The 17,230-nt window shown below is 40.7% G+C and overlaps 1 long non-coding RNA gene across 1 annotated transcript in view; it reads right to left on the reverse strand.

The window, feature by feature from the left end:
- Positions 1 to 1,317: 1,317 nt before the first annotated feature.
- LOC119866618 overlaps positions 1,318 to 17,230 on the reverse strand; it is a 51,086-nt gene continuing 35,173 nt past the window's right edge. The window contains exon 3 of the long non-coding RNA XR_005380757.1: positions 1,318 to 2,317. This is a non-coding gene — a long non-coding RNA (uncharacterized LOC119866618). The remainder of the gene's footprint in view (positions 2,318 to 17,230) is intronic.

Genomic DNA, 17,230 nt, shown 5'->3' on the forward strand with positions numbered 1-17,230 from the left:
ACTGATGGGGTTCAGGTTTCCACTGGACTGGAAACAAGTCAACAAAAGATGTGGTCAAGCTGCTTTGCATTTGGGGACCAAGGAGAGGAGATAAGAGAGGTTGAAAGGGGTTCCCAAAGCTTTTAGGAATATAGCAGTTGCGGTGCCCGGGTAGCTCAGTGGGTTGAGGGTCTGACTCTAGGTTTCAGCTCAGCTCGTGATCTCAGGGTCGTAAGATCGAGCCCCGCATAGGGCTCTGCACTCAGTGGGGGAGTCTGTTTGGGTTTCTCGGTGTGTGTCTCTCTCTCCCTCTGCCCCTCTCCCCTGCTCGTGTGTACTTGCTCGCTCTCTCTCTCTCTCAAAATAAATTACGAAATCTTTAAAAAAAAAAGAATAAAAGGACATAGCAGATAGCAGCTGACACTTGACTGTGAGCTACAAATCAGTGCCAGCCCCCTAACTTCCCTTCAGGTTCACGACCCACACGAATGCCTCATGTGCAGAAACCGAGGCAAGGGGCGGTTAGCCACTCAGGCTGGCATGGAGCAGAGAGGCCACAGGTCTGACAGAAGCAGAGGCCGAGCGCACCCAGGGATCGACCCAACTCGTGAGTGGGCTGGAAGAAGGAACATGAGTGGACTTCTGGGGGGCACTTGGGGATGCCCTTCACTTAAAAGTCTCTGTAGGGGACACCTGGGTGGCTGAGTGGTTGAGCGTCTGCCTTTGGCTCAGGTGATCCCAGGGTCCTGGGATCAAGTCCCACATCGGGCTCCTCACAGGGAGCCTGCTTCTCCCTCTGCCTCTGTCTCTTTCATGGATAAATAAATAAAATCTTAAAATGAATGAATGAATGAATGTCTCTGTAGGACGTAAACTGAAGGCCGCTGGGGGGCAGGGTGGGGGGTAACTGGGGGACCGGATGGAGGGCACGTGATGGAGCGAGGACTGCGTGTGATATGCAGCTAATGAACCACTAAATTCTAACTTTGAAACTAATAATACACTACGCGTTAATTTAATTAAATTTAAATATAAATGTACGAATGTATGTATGTATGTATATATGCCCAGGTGGCTCAATGAGTTCAGCCTCTGACTCTTGATTTTGGCTCAGGTCACGATCTCAGGGTCCTGGGTCTGAGCCCCGAGTCTGGCTCTGTGCTCAGGACAGAGTCTGCTTGTCCCTCCCCTCCACTCCCCCCACCAAATAAGTAAATAAAAATCTTTTTTAAAAAACAAGAGTCTCTTTTTCAACACTACCGTTAATTTTCCAAAAGAAAATGTTTTGCCCTGGGAATTTTTTTTTTTTCCATGCTAATTGTTTCCTGATTTGGGCTATGTACCATGACTCTCGACCGAGCTTCCCACTCCCCCGCTCAGCCACCACCCTGTCCCCAAAGGCCTCACTTCGGGCCAGGCACACAAAAGACGAACAATAAAGCCTCGGCCCCTTCTGGGTGTTGGGTGTTTTCTCCTCTCACTTCCTCAGCAAGGACTACAAGGTGGTCAGATCGCCAGGGTTCCCAATTCTCCAGAATAGCCTGCGAGAAACCGAAGCAACGGCAACTGGTGGCATCTTCATTGGAGTTAACGAGGCCTTAGGCCTCTGCCTTCCTTTCTCTCTTCTCCCCCGAACACAAACTGGAAATCTTACAACATACTCACTGACTCGTCTTCCCGCCTTCCCCTCTCGACCATCATCCACTTAAAATGTGTTCTCTAAGCATCAACTGTCAGTAAGGTACTGTGGGACCCAGGAAATCTAACAAAAATCCCCTACCCCTGGACAAGCAGAGCAGGACTAACTCCATTTTGTGCTACACCCGCCGCCTCATGTAAAACCCCCACACGACCTGCCTGCTGTTTAAGGCACTCCCTCACCCTCCTTTAGCTATTAAGCACACCCTTATCAGAAACCAGCACACATAGGAATGCGGGACCTCTGACCTTTAACCACCAAAGAATGAAAACCCCGTCTTTTGCCCCCACCAAACCTGCACACCAATTCTGACCAGAATAATAGGCTACTTCAAATGGTCACTATAGGGTGGATCGTGATTCGATCGGCCACCTGCGTGTGGACCCACATGACTGTGCAACTTTCTATGTATGTTACGATCTCATTGGCCACCAGCCCCTATAACACTGCTGTGCTTCTTAGTCTCGGGGTCCAAGTCTCTGCTCCGCTGTGTCGGGTATACTTGGACCCAAGCTCGAGCTTGTGATTAAACCCTTGTGCGATTATATAGGTGTCGGCTCCTTGGTGGTTTCTCGGATTTGCAATCTTGGGCACAGCAGTACAAATCCATAGGCAGTCTTGCTTAAAAGCCGTATTTTCCTGTTTAGCAAGAAATTACAAAATGTCTGTGAGAAGGCGAAAATATTAGGAAAACACACCCACGAGACTAGCGATACTACGGAACTAACCTCCAGTAGGACACGCTTGTCACTTGCCACTGAAGCTACGGTCCCTGCTCTGTAAACCCAGTGCTCACCGCTTCCCCCCCCTCGCCCCAACCTGTCAATTCCAAAACCACTTCCTCTTTCTTTCTGGATGACTCCTCACTCGAGGGTCTAGAAGACCATGACCGAGTTCCTTTCACTCCAGAACTGCATAGCATGACAGCCTGACATGAGATGAGTCACCGAAGATTTTTGAACCCAGATGAAGAAAAATCAGGAAAACTTATATACACTTGTGAGCAGCTTTCTTCCTAAGCAAGAGTTGCTTGAATTTGCATATTGATGTAGTCTGTTCCTCCGTTCCAGGGAAACCAGCCAAGGACCTTCAGTATTTGCAAAGCAAAAAGACTCTACTGGAAAGAGTTTTGAGAAAATGCGGCTTCGGGTACCATGCACCTCCACGTAGTCCTCTAAGATGATGTTATTTTCTGTGAACGGACAGAGCTGCCGACTCTAAACGGTGTTAGTGATGGAAAAGTACTCCTTGCCTGAGCGAGGATGTTATCTGCCCTTCATCCACACACTCTTATGCCTTCTTGCAGAGTGGTGGGTGTATGCCCACAGCAGTTTGGGGGAAGCAAGGATGGGGTTTGACACAGGTCTACAGGAAGAACATGCAGGCCTCTGCATCACCTCACTCCAAGAGAGGGTCAAAAGAACACAGGGCTCACCTCGGCCTAGCCCAGCCCGGATGGCAGGTAGGATTTAAGACCTGGTAGCCCAGCTTGGAGAATTGTACTCACGTCCCGTGGCTGGTGGCGAGGCAAATCAATTATCCTCATGAAATCAAACCTGGATAGACTTCTTATTCTTACCAGGATAAAAGGCTTGGGGTCTGAGGCAGTTCATCTTGGCCATGCGCAGGTGGCAAGGCAGACATAGGTTTTGAACCCAGGTAGGCAGGAGGCCGGTAAAGGGCTCTCTGCAGTAGTTGTGTGTGATTCCTCCACCTTCTGTGATCATGGACCCATCATTAATATTTTCCTAAGAGTCGGAACGTGGTATTTGCTGTGCTATAGGGCCAAGAGAAGCCAGCGAGAATGCCATGCTCACCCCTTGTGAAACTACTACCCCTTGTAGTAGTTTCCTATTGCTGCTCTAATAAATCATCATAGATGAAGTGGCTTGAAACAATGCAGAGACATACTTTCATTTCTGGAGGTCAGAAGTCCAGAATGGGTCTTAGGGAGCTAAAATCAAGGCAGGTGCTTCTTCCAGAGGCTCAAGGGGGGGAGGGGATCTGTTTTCTTGTCCATCTTCTAGAGGCTCCTGCATTCCTTAGCCCATGGCTGCATCACTGCAACCTCACTTGCAACCTCATTTCCACCCTCACATCTGCTTTTCTGGCTCTGACCTTCTTGCTTTCCTTTATGAGGTCTCTTGTGAGTACACTGAGCCCATCCAGTTTTTGCAGGGGAAGCTCCCCATGGCCAGAATCTTAATCACATCGGCAAAGTCCCTCCTACTATGTAAGAAAACAAATTCACAGGTTCCAGGGACTAAGGTAGCACCACCCTTGGGGACATGACTCAGCCTACCACAGCCTTCCACCCCTGGAGACAGCCCTGCGAGGGGCAGAGGCAGCAGGGCCTCAAGGGGCAGGAGGCCAGGGTGGAAGGTCAGGGGCAGCTCCCCGACATGCTTTATTTCAGATTAACAACAAATCACTTTTAGTAAAAGCAAAACCTAAATACTACATGGAACGTACTTAGACTAAAATTTATTCATTGTTTATCTGATATTCACATTTAACTTGGTGTCCTGTATTTTTATTTGCTAAATCTAAACACCCTTGAGGAAATCACAGAAGTAGTTTCACGGCACCTGGAAAGTACTTTGAGGGAGCTAATGTCCTCCAATGATGCCCTCGGAGAGGTTTGCTATTGCAATTACACTACATACAGAACTCACTGATTTTATAAATTACAATCAGAACTCCCTTAACACCTTCTTATTTCCACATTAATAATTCTCTGATCTTAATCTCATTGTCTTTTCTAATGTAGGTTTTCTACATTCTTGAAACTTGGCCAACTTTTCTCTGATACTAAATATATATTTCAAAAATAGTATTCCAACCAAAGAATCGAATTAAGGTTTTTATTTTCATAAGGCAGAGAGACACTACCTGTTGCTATCAATAAACAATGCGTGGCTCATTCAAACTCACAACTGACTATCAAAATTCCTCATAGACACGTAGAAGGTCAGCTAACACTATAACAGCTATATGATTTGTGCATCAAAAAATTCCCAGAGGTCTTTTGTAAAATGCTAGAACTCTTCAAACAGCATTATAGGCTGGGTGTCAAAAAGAGTTTCAAGTCAATTGCTAGGTCATGGGAGCTTTCGTATGTAGTAGACAACCAGAAGTGTGAGCAAGCCCCCATGAAGAGTATATATTTGTGCTTGAATTGAACAATAGCCTGAACGGGCTAGACTATCCCTGTCCAATAGAATTAACCTCAGCCTCATAATTATAAATTTTTAGTAGCTTTTTAATTTAAAAAATAAAAACGTGTAAAGTTAATTTTAATGATATACTGTATTTCATCTATCATATCCAACGTATTATTCTCACAGCATGTAATCGATATAAACAATCCTAACGACATATTTTTATAGTATTTCCCTACTACGTTCAAATCCTGAGTATATTTCATACTTATAGCACAGCTCAACCAGGAGTAGCATCATTTCCAGTGCTCACAGCCACACATGGCTGGTAACTTCCATACTGGATAGGGCAACCTGACAGTGTAATAGACAACCAGTCACAGTGAGGTGTTTTTTTGTTTGTTTGTTTGTTTTAAGATTTATTTATTCATGAGAGACACAGAGAGGTAGAAATACAAGCAGAGGGAAAAGGAGGCTCCCCATGGGGAATCTGATGGGGGGGCTCAATCCCAGGACCTCGGGATCACAACCTGAGCCAAAGGCAGATGCTCAACCACTGAGCCACCCAGGAGCCCTCACAGTGAGTTTTCTAAACACAGAAACCCAATGAGCACTGGGTGTTATTCTGTATGTTGGCAAATTGAACACCAATAAAAAAATAAATTTATTATTAAAAAAAAAAAAAGAAACCCAAGCAAGTGAGTGATTGTCCATGCTGATGGGCACTGATCAGGTTCTGCTAGATCCTCCCAGCATGTTTTTTTTTAAAATCCCAGTCACCCCATTTGTTTCTACCATCATTCCTTCAAATATAAAAGATTTGACACACAAAGACGATTAATTGGAATCAAGCAATTAGGAGGGACCAATATGCTAATTTATTCCTTTACACCTACAGGAAAAGAGAAGCAGTAAATTTAACATTTCAGGGCAGAGGACAAGAAGAGTCATCAGCTTTCTAAAATAGAACAGGAAAAAAAATAATAAAAATTTTAAAACAAATAAATAAAAATAAATAAATAGAACAGGTTTCTGAACCTGACTCAAACATAAAATGATTTTCAATCCTGTGAAGGAGGAGCACTGTGACACTGTAAAGCTTTTAGAGCAAACTGAAGTCTGAGATCCTGGGGCCCATGGACCCCAGGGAAGAGGGGTTAAGGTGAATCTTAATCTTCTTGGGCAATAGGGTTTGGAACCCAGAGTCCCATGGGCTCTTGGGAAAGATGGAGTGACTTTTGGACCCTACGTGACTATGGGCCTGATCTGGTCCTCCCAGACAGAAATGAGAGTGTCACCCACTGCTAGGCACTCAGGGGGACTCCAGGCTTCAGGTGGGAGGGGAGTCAGGACATGTAAGGCACCCTGGAGCTCCATGGAAACTCCTTTATCACAGAAAACCAGTGGTCCCAGCCAGTCCCACCCTTAGAGTCCCCTGCACAGCCTGTGTACATGGTGTCCAGCCACCTGTGCAGGGCCTGGGGTGGTTGCAGGGGGGAAGCTGGCACCCAGCTGGAGAAGCAGTGAGTTTCGCTCCTACACATAAGTATACATAAGAGCTCACTGACATGTCAAACAAATGCCCTGAGTCTACAGTTCACACATTCCATTTTTGAGGTTAATAAAATATACGTTACGAGTTGTAATTGTTGCTTCGGAGCATAAGATCTCAGGGCATGAAGGTTTTCACCATTTGCAAGACCACTGTGAAAACACTTAAAATTGTGGCTGTTGGAACATTCGTACAATGACAACAGGAGCAAAACTCCCAGGGTTCACATTTGATGGAATGGCCATGTGTGACAGAAGGGACGCCGGTCTAATTTTCTGAATGCATTTTCGGTCCCAGTGACTTGTGCTCCCGGTATGAATTCCTCTCACCAACACACGTGACATTTTGGCCTCTTACTCAGAAAAGAAACCTGATGGAACTATGAGTATTGTTCTCGAATAATAAGTCTTCCAAGCTACCAATTGTATACGTGCCAGGGGCGAAGAGCCACAGGGAGCTGACGCCACGGCGGCCAGCTAACATCCTGCTCTACAAGATCTACAGGTATCAGCCGTCTGATAACAGCTCCATTCAATTTCAATAATAGCATCTGCGAAGTGGAGTGTCCCCCCCCCCCCCCGGAAGACTTTTCAGGACGAGATGTCATCTCCAGGTCCCTGTATCAGGAAAAGAGGCTAATACCAAACCATTGAGACTGATTATCTAAAATACATTTTCCTTTTGGAAGATGTCTGTCGAGGGAGATTTTTGGAAGAAGATGTGTAAAAATCTGATACACTGACTCCAGGCTGCTTATGACCACGTGGCTTCCAAGTTCATGGAGTGAATTTCCCTTTGCTGGTTCTTTTGGGGCGTGGAGAGAGTAACAGTCTCACAGATGTCATCATCTGGCCTTACACTGCCCTGATCTTGGGGAGACCTCTGACTCACAGGACATACCCCATTAGGGGTACCAGCCACTTTTATCTGTGGTTTTATTTTTTTTTTTAATATCTGTGGTTTTAATAACCCCTCAGAAGTTCTAAAGTATCCACTGCAGCCCAAGGCAGGGATACATGCTCTATTCTGCTCCAACTCCAGCTGTAGAGCACATGGACCTGAAAAGGCCTGGTGACCAGACACAGGGCTGCTGCTTCACCCAGGAAACTACCCAACTCTGAAGGGCATTAAATACAAAGTCAGAGAATGGACTGAGAGCCACACCAAGTGCGGTCCAGGGGTGTGCAACATTGGTATCACCTGGGCAGTGGTTAGAAACTCAGAATCTCAGAATCCAGTCCAGACATGTGCAATGAGTTTTAACAACTTCAATGACTCTGATGCTCACTGAAGTTTGAGACGCCCTAGGCTGAGTAACAAGCTTCGTAGCTCTAGTCCCAAAAAAGGTTAAAGCCAAATATCAAGCCTCCTCAAACAAAAAGAACAAAACAGATGTTGCTTCTTTCCATTTATGCATTCAAGCTCAGCTATCACTCTCTGCTGGACTCTGCTGGGCCCGGGGATGCAGAGCAGAGTCCAGTAGGCTGATTCCTGCCTTGCTCATGTCATCTTTCTCATACATCCTGCACGTGCCAACCCTGCTCATACCCAGTGATGGTTGCCCAGCACTGTGACTGCATGTAATGCCAGTGAACTGTACACTTTAAAATGGTTAACTTTTATTTGAAAAACTACAAGGTTAAAAAAAACAACAACAAAAGACAGTCTGAAAAGAAAAAGCAAGTATCAGAATCAGGCTGAGGTATAACACAGATTTTGGAGTTACCAGATGGAGAATGTTAAATCATGATCATTAATGTTTAAGCGTTCTAATAGAAAAAGTAAACATACAAGAAGCAGATGGGAAATGTAAGCAGAGAAATAAAAATTTCTAAGAAAAATTAAAAGGAATTGCAAGAAATCAAAAATTGTAAGAGAAATGAAAAATGTCTTTGATGCGTCCATCAGCAGATTGGACAAGGCCAAGGAAAGGATCCATGAGCTTAAAAGTAAGTCAATAGAAACTTTCTAGGGACACCTGGGTGGCTCAGCAGTTGAGCGTCTGCCTTTGGCTCAGGGCGTAATCCCGGGGTCCTGGGATGGAGTCCCACATCGGGCTCCCTTCATGGAGCCTGCTTCTCCCTCTGCCTGTGTCTCTGCCTCTCTCTCTGTCTCTCATGAATAAATAAATAAAAATATTTTTTTAAAAAAGAAGCTTTCTAAACTAAAACACAAAGAATGAAAAAAGCAGAACATCTTGAAAGGAATAGCACAATTTAAAAAGGTGTAACAAATGTGTAATTAAAATATCTATATCTACAGAACATGAAAGACTCCTAACTCTGGGAAACGAACTAGGGGTGGTGGAAGGGGAGGTGGGTGGGGGGTGGGGGTGACTGGGTGACAGGCACTGAGGTGGGCACTTGACAGGATGAGCACTGGGTGTTATTCTATATGTTGGCAAATTGAACACCAATAAAAAATAAATTTATTAAAAAATAAATAAATAAAATAAAATATCTAGAGGAGGGACCCCAGGTGGCTCAGTGAGTTAAGCATCCAACACTTGATTTCTGCTCAGGTCATCTCAGGGTTGTGAGATCAAGCCCCTCATCAGGCTCTGTGCTCAGTGGGGATCCTACTTAAGATTCTCTCTCTCCCCGCAACATGTGCTCATGCTCTCTCACGCTCTCTCAAAAATAAACAAATAAATAAATCTAGAAGAAGAGAGAATAGAATATTTGAATAATAATGGCAAAGAACTTTCCAAAATTAATAATAGATACTAAATCACAGATCCAGAATCTCAGAGAACACTAAGTAGACTATCAAAAAATCTAAACACCTATTACCATACCATATTCAAACTGCAGAAAACCAGTAACAGAGAAAATCTTGAAAGAAGCCAGAGGAAGAAAAAAAAAAACCTTACTTATAAATAAAGACAAGAAATTTAGCAGATATTTTATCAGAAACCATGCAGGAGAATTAAGGGAAACATTTTCTGTTGAAAAAACAAAAAGACACCAATCTAGAATTCTATACTCAAAGAAATTACTCCCCAAAGTGAAAGTGAAAGAAAGATCTTCTTAGATAAACATAAACTGAGGAAATTCATCTCCTGTCCCGTAAGACATGTTAAAAGATTTTCTAATGCAGAAGGAAAATGATGTAGGTCAAAACCATGGATCTACATTAAAAAAAAAAAGCACATAGGAGAAGGAATAAATGAAGATAAAGCAAAATCTTTTCCTTATTCTTCATTGATCAAAGAGACAGCTATTAGTGTGAATTAGTAATAATACCAATGCATTCAGTGATTATCCCAAATGGATAAATGAAATGAATAACAGCAATGCTATAGGATGGGAGAGAGAAATTGGGAATTCTCTTTTATCAGATCACCTCACTACCCATAAAGTGGAATAATGTTATTAGTAAGTAGACTTAAATTGTTTAAAATTAAGTACTGTAGACTTAATTTGTCTACAAATTAAGTATAAGTAGACTTAAATTGTTTAAAATAAGTACCATAAACTCTTAAAGCAACCACTAAAATTATTTTGAAGGTTTTACTTATTTGTTTATTTTAGAGAGAGACAGAGCACATGTGCAAGCAATCAGGGGAAGGGCAGAGAGAGAGAGGAAATCTCAAGCAAACTCTACACTGAGCACAGAGCCTGATGCAGGGCTCGGTCTCATGACCCCAAGATCATGACCTGAGCCAAAGTCAAGAGTCAGATGCTCAACTGACTGATCCACCCAGGTGCCCTAACATTTTTAAGTATAATTGATAAAATATATTAGATAAAATATAATCATTTGAAATGCTCAAATCAGAGAAGACAGGAAAGAAGGTTCCAACAATGAATGGAAAAGAGCTACAAACATAGTTGATACTAATATTAATCCAAATATATCAATAATCACATTAAGTATGAACTGTTTATTTTTTTTAACTGTTTAAATACTATAATTAACACAGATTTTTCAGAGGAAGAAACAAGACCCAAATATATGTTGTCTATATGAAGCTGATTACAAAGTTCAATGTAAAAGAATGAGAAAAAAGACCACATTAATACTAAAGAAAGCTGGAGTGGCTTATGTTAATTTCAAACAAAGTAGATTTTAAAGCAAGGAAAATTATCAAGGGAACTACATAATGACAAAGAGTTAATTCTCTAAGAAGACACGATAGTCCTAAAGATGTATGCACTTAACAACAGATCAAAATATATGATGCAAAATTTGATACAACTGAATGGAGAAATAGACAAATCCACCATTAAAGTTAGAGCTCAACACTTCCCTGTCAGTAATTGATAGACCAAGTAGACATAAAATCAACAAGGACATAATAGACCCGAATAATACTATCAATCAACTTAATCTAACTGCCATTTATTGAATACTCCATCCTACAATGGCAGCATATACATTCTATCCAAGTATGTATCAAATATTCAGCAAGAGGGACACATTCTAGGCCACCAAACACATCGTAATAAATTTAAAAGAATAAAAATCACATACCACAAAGAAATTAAGCTAGAACATATATAGCTGGAAAATCTCAGATATTTGAAATTTAAGCAATATACTTCTAAACAACACAGGGATCCCAGGGGAAGTATCAAGAGAAATGTAAAAACATTTTAAACTAAACTGAGAATACAACTTATAATATATGTGGGATATAGTGAAATCAATGCTAAGAGGAAAATACACAGTGTTGAACTGCACTTGTTAAAGAAGAAAACTGTAATTGCAATAATCTATCTAACTATTCATCTCAAAAAACTAGAGAAGGAAGAGCAAGTTAATCCTAGAGCAGGAAAGGAGGAGAAATAACAAAAATTAGAGCAGAAATCAATAAAATTAAAAACAGAAAAATAGAAAAAATTCTACAAACCAAAAGATTGATGAAACTGATAAAGATCTAGGCAAGCTAACCAAGGAAAAAAGAGAAAATGCAAATTGTCAATTTCAAGTATATCCCATGGGCATATTATATGGCTATTATATCTTATACATATTGATATTACATCAAAGGAAGATACCAACAACTCTATGTCCACAAATTGGATAATTTGGATAAAATGTGACAACCCCTTGTAAGATACAAACTCTCACAAGGAGATATGGACAACCTGAATAGCCTTATTTCTTTTTTTTTAATTGAATTAATAACTAATACCCTTCCAAAAAAGAAGTACCAGATCCATGTAGCTTCATGGGTAAACTTTGCCAAACATTTAAGTAAGAAATAATGCCACTTCACCACAATATCTTCCAGAAAATAAAGCAATGGAAACATTTCCCAATTCATTTTCTGAGGCCAGCATTACCCTAATAAAAAAATCAAATAGGGATCCCTGGGTGGCGCAGCGTTTTAGTGCCTGCCTTTGGCCCAGGGCGCGATCCTGGAGACCCGGGATCGAATCCCACGTCGGTCTCCCTGCATGGAGCCTGCTTCTCCCTCTGCCTGTGTCTCTGCCTCTCTCTCTCTGTGTGTGTGACTATCATGAATAAATAAATAAAACCTTTTAAAAAAATCAAATAAAGAATTACAATAAAGGAAAATCACAGACTAGTATCTTTCTTAAACACAGACTCAAAAATCCTCAAAAAAAAAAAAATACTAGAAAATCAGATCTAATAATGCATAAATTCCACAACCTAGTGGGATTTACCCCAGGAATGCAAAGATAGTTTTAACATCTGAAATTCAATCCCGTATTAAAAAGCTTACGAATAAAAATTACATTGTCTTATCAATTGACACCAAAAAAGCATTTGACAAAATCCAACACATATTCATGATTTAAAAATAATAATAAAACTCAGCAAACTAGGAATAGAAGGAAAGGTCCTTAATCTGGTGAAAAATATCCACAAAAAGCTTACAGTTAATATCAAACTTAATGGTATGAAACTGAACAGTTTCTTTCCAAACCAGGAACAAGACAAGGATATTCTCTCTCACCATTCCTATTCAAAATCATACTAGACATATAAATTAGCAAAATGAAGTAAGTAAAAGGTAACCAGATTGGAAAGGAAGAAATAAAATTTCTTTGTTCTCAGTAAAAAATGCCAAACAAACAAAAATAGCTCTTTGAACTCAGAGTTTAGCACCATCACAAGGTTAATACACCAAAGTCAATTGCTCTCCTTATAACAGCAATGAACAACTGGAATTTGAGATGAGAAAGGAAATAATTTACAATAGCTTCCAAAAAATAAAATACTTAGGTATTCATCTAACAAAATATATGTAGGAGTGACCAGTGGAAAATTAAAAAACACTGATGAAAATCAAAGATCTGTATAAAAAGACAGAGATTCCATGTTCATGGAATGGAATGATTAACCAGTATGGTTAAATATAAAATCTTCCCAACATGATGTATAGATTTGACTTAATTCCAATTAAAATATCAGTAAGTTATTTTGTAGATATCAATAATTCTAAAATTCATAGATAAAAGCAAAAGGCCTAGAATACTGAAGGAGCACAAAATTGGAAGAGTCACACTATCTGATTTCAAGAGTTATCATAAGGCTACAGTAATGAAGACAGCATGATATTGGTGAACAAATAGGCACATATGATCAATAGAACAAAATAAAAAGCCCAGAGAGAGACCCACACAAGTACAATCTGCTGATCCCTACTAAACTGCAAAGATAATATAGCAGAAAAAGTCGGTCTTTTCAACAACAGTACTACATGCAAAATAATAACCCAGTCACAGACCTTATACTTTCCATAAACATTAATTAAAAAGGGATTGTGGGAAAAAATGGATTGTGGATCTAAATGCAAAATGAATACAACTTCTAGAAGAACACATAGGAGAAAATCTACATGACTTTGGGTTTGGTGCTGAGTTTTTAAGTACAACACCAAAGGAATGATCCATAAAAGAAAAATATTGACAAGATTGACTTTATTATAACTAGAACATGCTCTGCAGAAGACACTGTTAAGAGGATGAAAAGATCAAGCCACAGGCTAGGAGGAAATATTTTCAAAATACACATATGTTGAAGGATTTGTATCCAATATGCAAAGAACTGGTGAAACTCAACAAAAAAAAAAAAAAAAAAAAAGCAGCCCGATTAAAAAATGGGCCAAAGATCTGAATAGACACCTCAATGAAAATGATATCTAAAAAAAAAAAAAAAGAAAGAAAGAAAGAAAATGATATCTAGATGGCAAGTATGCAATATAAAAAGGGTCTCGATATCATCTGTGCTTAGGGAATTGCAAGGTAAAACAACAATGTGATACCAGTGCACACCCATTTGAATGGCTAAAATCTAAAAAACCCCAACAATACCAACTGCTGGAAAGAGTTCAGAACAGGAACTCTCATTCATTGTCGTTAGAATTGCAAAATGATACAGCCCCTTTGAAAGGCAGTTTCTTACAAACTAAACATTGTCTTGCCATAAGATCTAACAATTGCACTTATAAGTATTTACCCAAATGATCTGAAAACCTATGTTCACACATACACACACAAGAAAAAAATTGTGGACACATGCTTAGGCAGCTTCATTCAAAATTGCCAAAAACTGAAAGTAATCAAAATGCCCACCAATGGGTGAACAAATAAACAAATTATGGCATATCCATACAATGGACTATTATTCAGAGCCACCAAACCATGAAAAGACATGAATTAATCTTAAACACATATTACTAAGTGAAAGAAGCCAATCTAAAAAGGCACATTCTATATAATTACAATTCTGTGATATTCTGGAAAAGGCAAACTATACAGACAGTAAATAGATCTATGGTTGCCAGGGGTTCCAGGTGGGGGTGGGAAAGTTGAGTAGATAGAGCATAGGATTTTTAGGGTGGCAAAACTATCCTGTTTGATAATGATGAGTACAAGACTATAAGCAAAACTATATGTCAAAAACCATAAACTTGGGACGCCTGGGTGGCTCAGCTGTTGAGCATCTGTCTTTGGCCCAGGACGTGATCCCGGTATTCCGGGATCGAGTCCCGCGTTGGGCTCCCTGTGAGGAGCCTTTAAAAAAAAAAAACAAAAAAAAAAAAAAACCATAAACTTGACAGCACAAAAAGTAAACCTTAATATATGTAGCTGGGCAAAATGATCAAAAAATCACTTAGGATGTTGAGGGATCCCAGGAGGGAAGACAGAATGTGACAAAAGAGTCTAAATGCATTAAAAACCTATGAAACAAGCTCACTGAATGGGGTAAACAATAAGGTGCAGACCTAGAAAACTCTGGAAATGAGTAGAGGCTGTAAGACCCAAAGGCAAAAGCAACAATACATAAGCACCTTAGCTGACAAAATTGTTTGCCAGGGAGATATGTGTTAACAATTCCATTATACAGGGATCGCTGGGTGGCGCAGCGGTTTGGCGCCTGCCTTTGGCTCAGGGCGCGATCCTGGAGACCCGGGATTGAATCCCACGTCGGGATCCTGGTGCATGGAGCCTGCTTCTCCCTCTGCCTGTGTCTCTGCCTCTCTCTCTCTCTCTCTCTCTGTGACTATCATAAATAAATAAAAATTAAAAAAAAACAATTCTATTATACCAATTCCATTTATGTGTGGAATTACCAAATGGCAGGAGCCAGGTTTCCCAAGTTGGAGGGGGGGGATACAGAGAAGCAAGGGGAGGAGGCCAGACAATCCGTGTGGGAATGATTAGGTCTGGAGACCTGAATATGCTAAACTCATGTTCAACTTGAGACAGTTACACATTAAAATATTTATAGCTGTGTATAGACATGGTTTAGAATATACACATGCATCTGTTGCTCTGTCAGCTGAGAACCCAAAAGAAATGACAGCCCAGTAGCAACAAGCACACCTAGTACCCAGATGTTGGTTTCTAACATCATTCCCCAATGAAAGGAAACAGGGCTCCTTAGAGAAATGGCTGATTCAGGGACTGGGACAGGAAATATACAAGATGAGCCTGGAGAAAAGAGTAGTGCAAGGAAGTGCTTAAAAAAGGAACAGATGGGTCATGGCAAAGAATACAGGAGCCAACTGAAAGCACTCTTTGGCCAACAATGGAAAAATGTGAGTGACAAAATAAAGTACTATTAGATTATAACCCAAGGTATAGAGATATGGAGTCCAAATGATGAAATAAAAATATTAAATAAGTAAATAAATAAAAGTAGACAAATCTTCCATGCAAAAGAATTACAGATAATTTACATAACTATTTCATTTTTAAGAAAGGAGAGCATAGGGCGGCCCTGGTGGCGCATTGGTTTAGCGCCGCCTGCAGCCCAGGTGTGATCCTGGAGACCCAGGATGGAGTCCCACGTCGGGCTCCCTGCATGGAGCCTGCTTCTCCCTCTGCCTATGTCTCTGCCTCTCTCTCTCTCTCTCTCTCTCATGAATAAATAAATAAAATCTTTAAAAAAAAAAAAAAAAAAGAAAGAAAAGAAAGGAGAGCATAGCCCCTTCCCCTTCCCTGCCAAGTGTGGGCTGCGTATGGTGACTTTCTTCCAAAGAGTACAGTAGGGAAAAGGAGAAACAAAGCCTAACTTTACAGTGTGGAGACACAGAACGACTTCAGCCAGAAGGTCAAGGTCAACATTAACAGTAACAAATCCTATTGATAGTATGTACCCTTGGTAGGATGTGATGAGAACAGCACTTCACCTCTGGGGTCTTCCTCCCAAAAACCAGTAGCCCCAGTCTAACCATGAGAAAAACATCAGACAAATACCAGCTGAAGGATGTTCTCAGAAATATAGGACCAGTACTGCTCAAAACTGTGAAGATCATCAAAAACAATTCATTGTTCTCAGTCTGAGAAACTGCCACAGCCAAGAGGAGCTTGAGGAAACATGATTAAATGTGATGTGGAATCGTGGATGGAATCCTGGAGCAAAAAAAAAAGACATTAAGTAAAAACTACGGAAATCTAGTAAACTAAGAACTTTGACCAATGAACATATGCCAACATTGGTGTGTGAATTGTGACAAATATACTGTATTAATGTAAGATGTCAACAACAGAGGATACTTATACGGGTATTTGGGAATTCTCAGTACAATTCTGGCAATAATTCTGTAAATCTATTTTTTTCTTAGTAGGCCTCACACTGGGTGTGGGTCTTTTTTTTTTAATTTTTTTATTTATTTATGATAGTTACAGAGAGACAGAGAGAGGCAGAGACACAGGCAGAGGGAGAAGCAGGCTCCATGCACCGGGAGCCCGATGTGGGATTCGATCCCGGGTCTCCAGGATCGCGCCCTGGGCCAAAGGCAGACGCCAAACCGCTGCGCCTGGGTCTTGAACTCGGGACCCTGAGAGCAAGACCTGAGCTAAGATCAAGAGTTGGACGCTTGACGGACTGAGCCACCCAGGCGCCCCAATAATTCTATAAATCTAAAACTGTTATTATAAAAATTGATTTTTAAAAAATCAAAAGGATAGGAAGCAGGGGTCAAAGTTGAAAGAACTCACAGATTCTGAAATCTGGGCACCCACCTGAAAAAAAGAATAATTTAAAGTCTACCAACATGTCCATCATAACAATATCACCACTGATTGATATAACATGGCTGTAGGCTAAACTAATTGAATTACATCCAATTATAGGCAAGATTCAGATACATACCAAACTATTCAAGAGTCAGATGGGCTGAGGATAATATCTTAATAGAATGAGTGGCTTATTTTTTGAAATGCTAAATCAGAGCATGAAAATCCAGACCTGCATGCTGGCTAAATCCACACAGAGATGGGCAAATGGAATCTCAAACACTGTGCTGCTAATTTGTGGCATCCTTATAACTAAATTGGGCAGTTTGAAGAACACCAGGGAAGAAAGACAAATAAGAAAAATGACCCTAAGGAGAGTATAAACAGAGCCAGAAAA

This window comes from Canis lupus, chromosome 28, assembly GCF_011100685.1.
Source record: "Canis lupus familiaris isolate Mischka breed German Shepherd chromosome 28, alternate assembly UU_Cfam_GSD_1.0, whole genome shotgun sequence".
Classification (NCBI taxonomy): domain Eukaryota; kingdom Metazoa; phylum Chordata; class Mammalia; order Carnivora; family Canidae; genus Canis; species Canis lupus.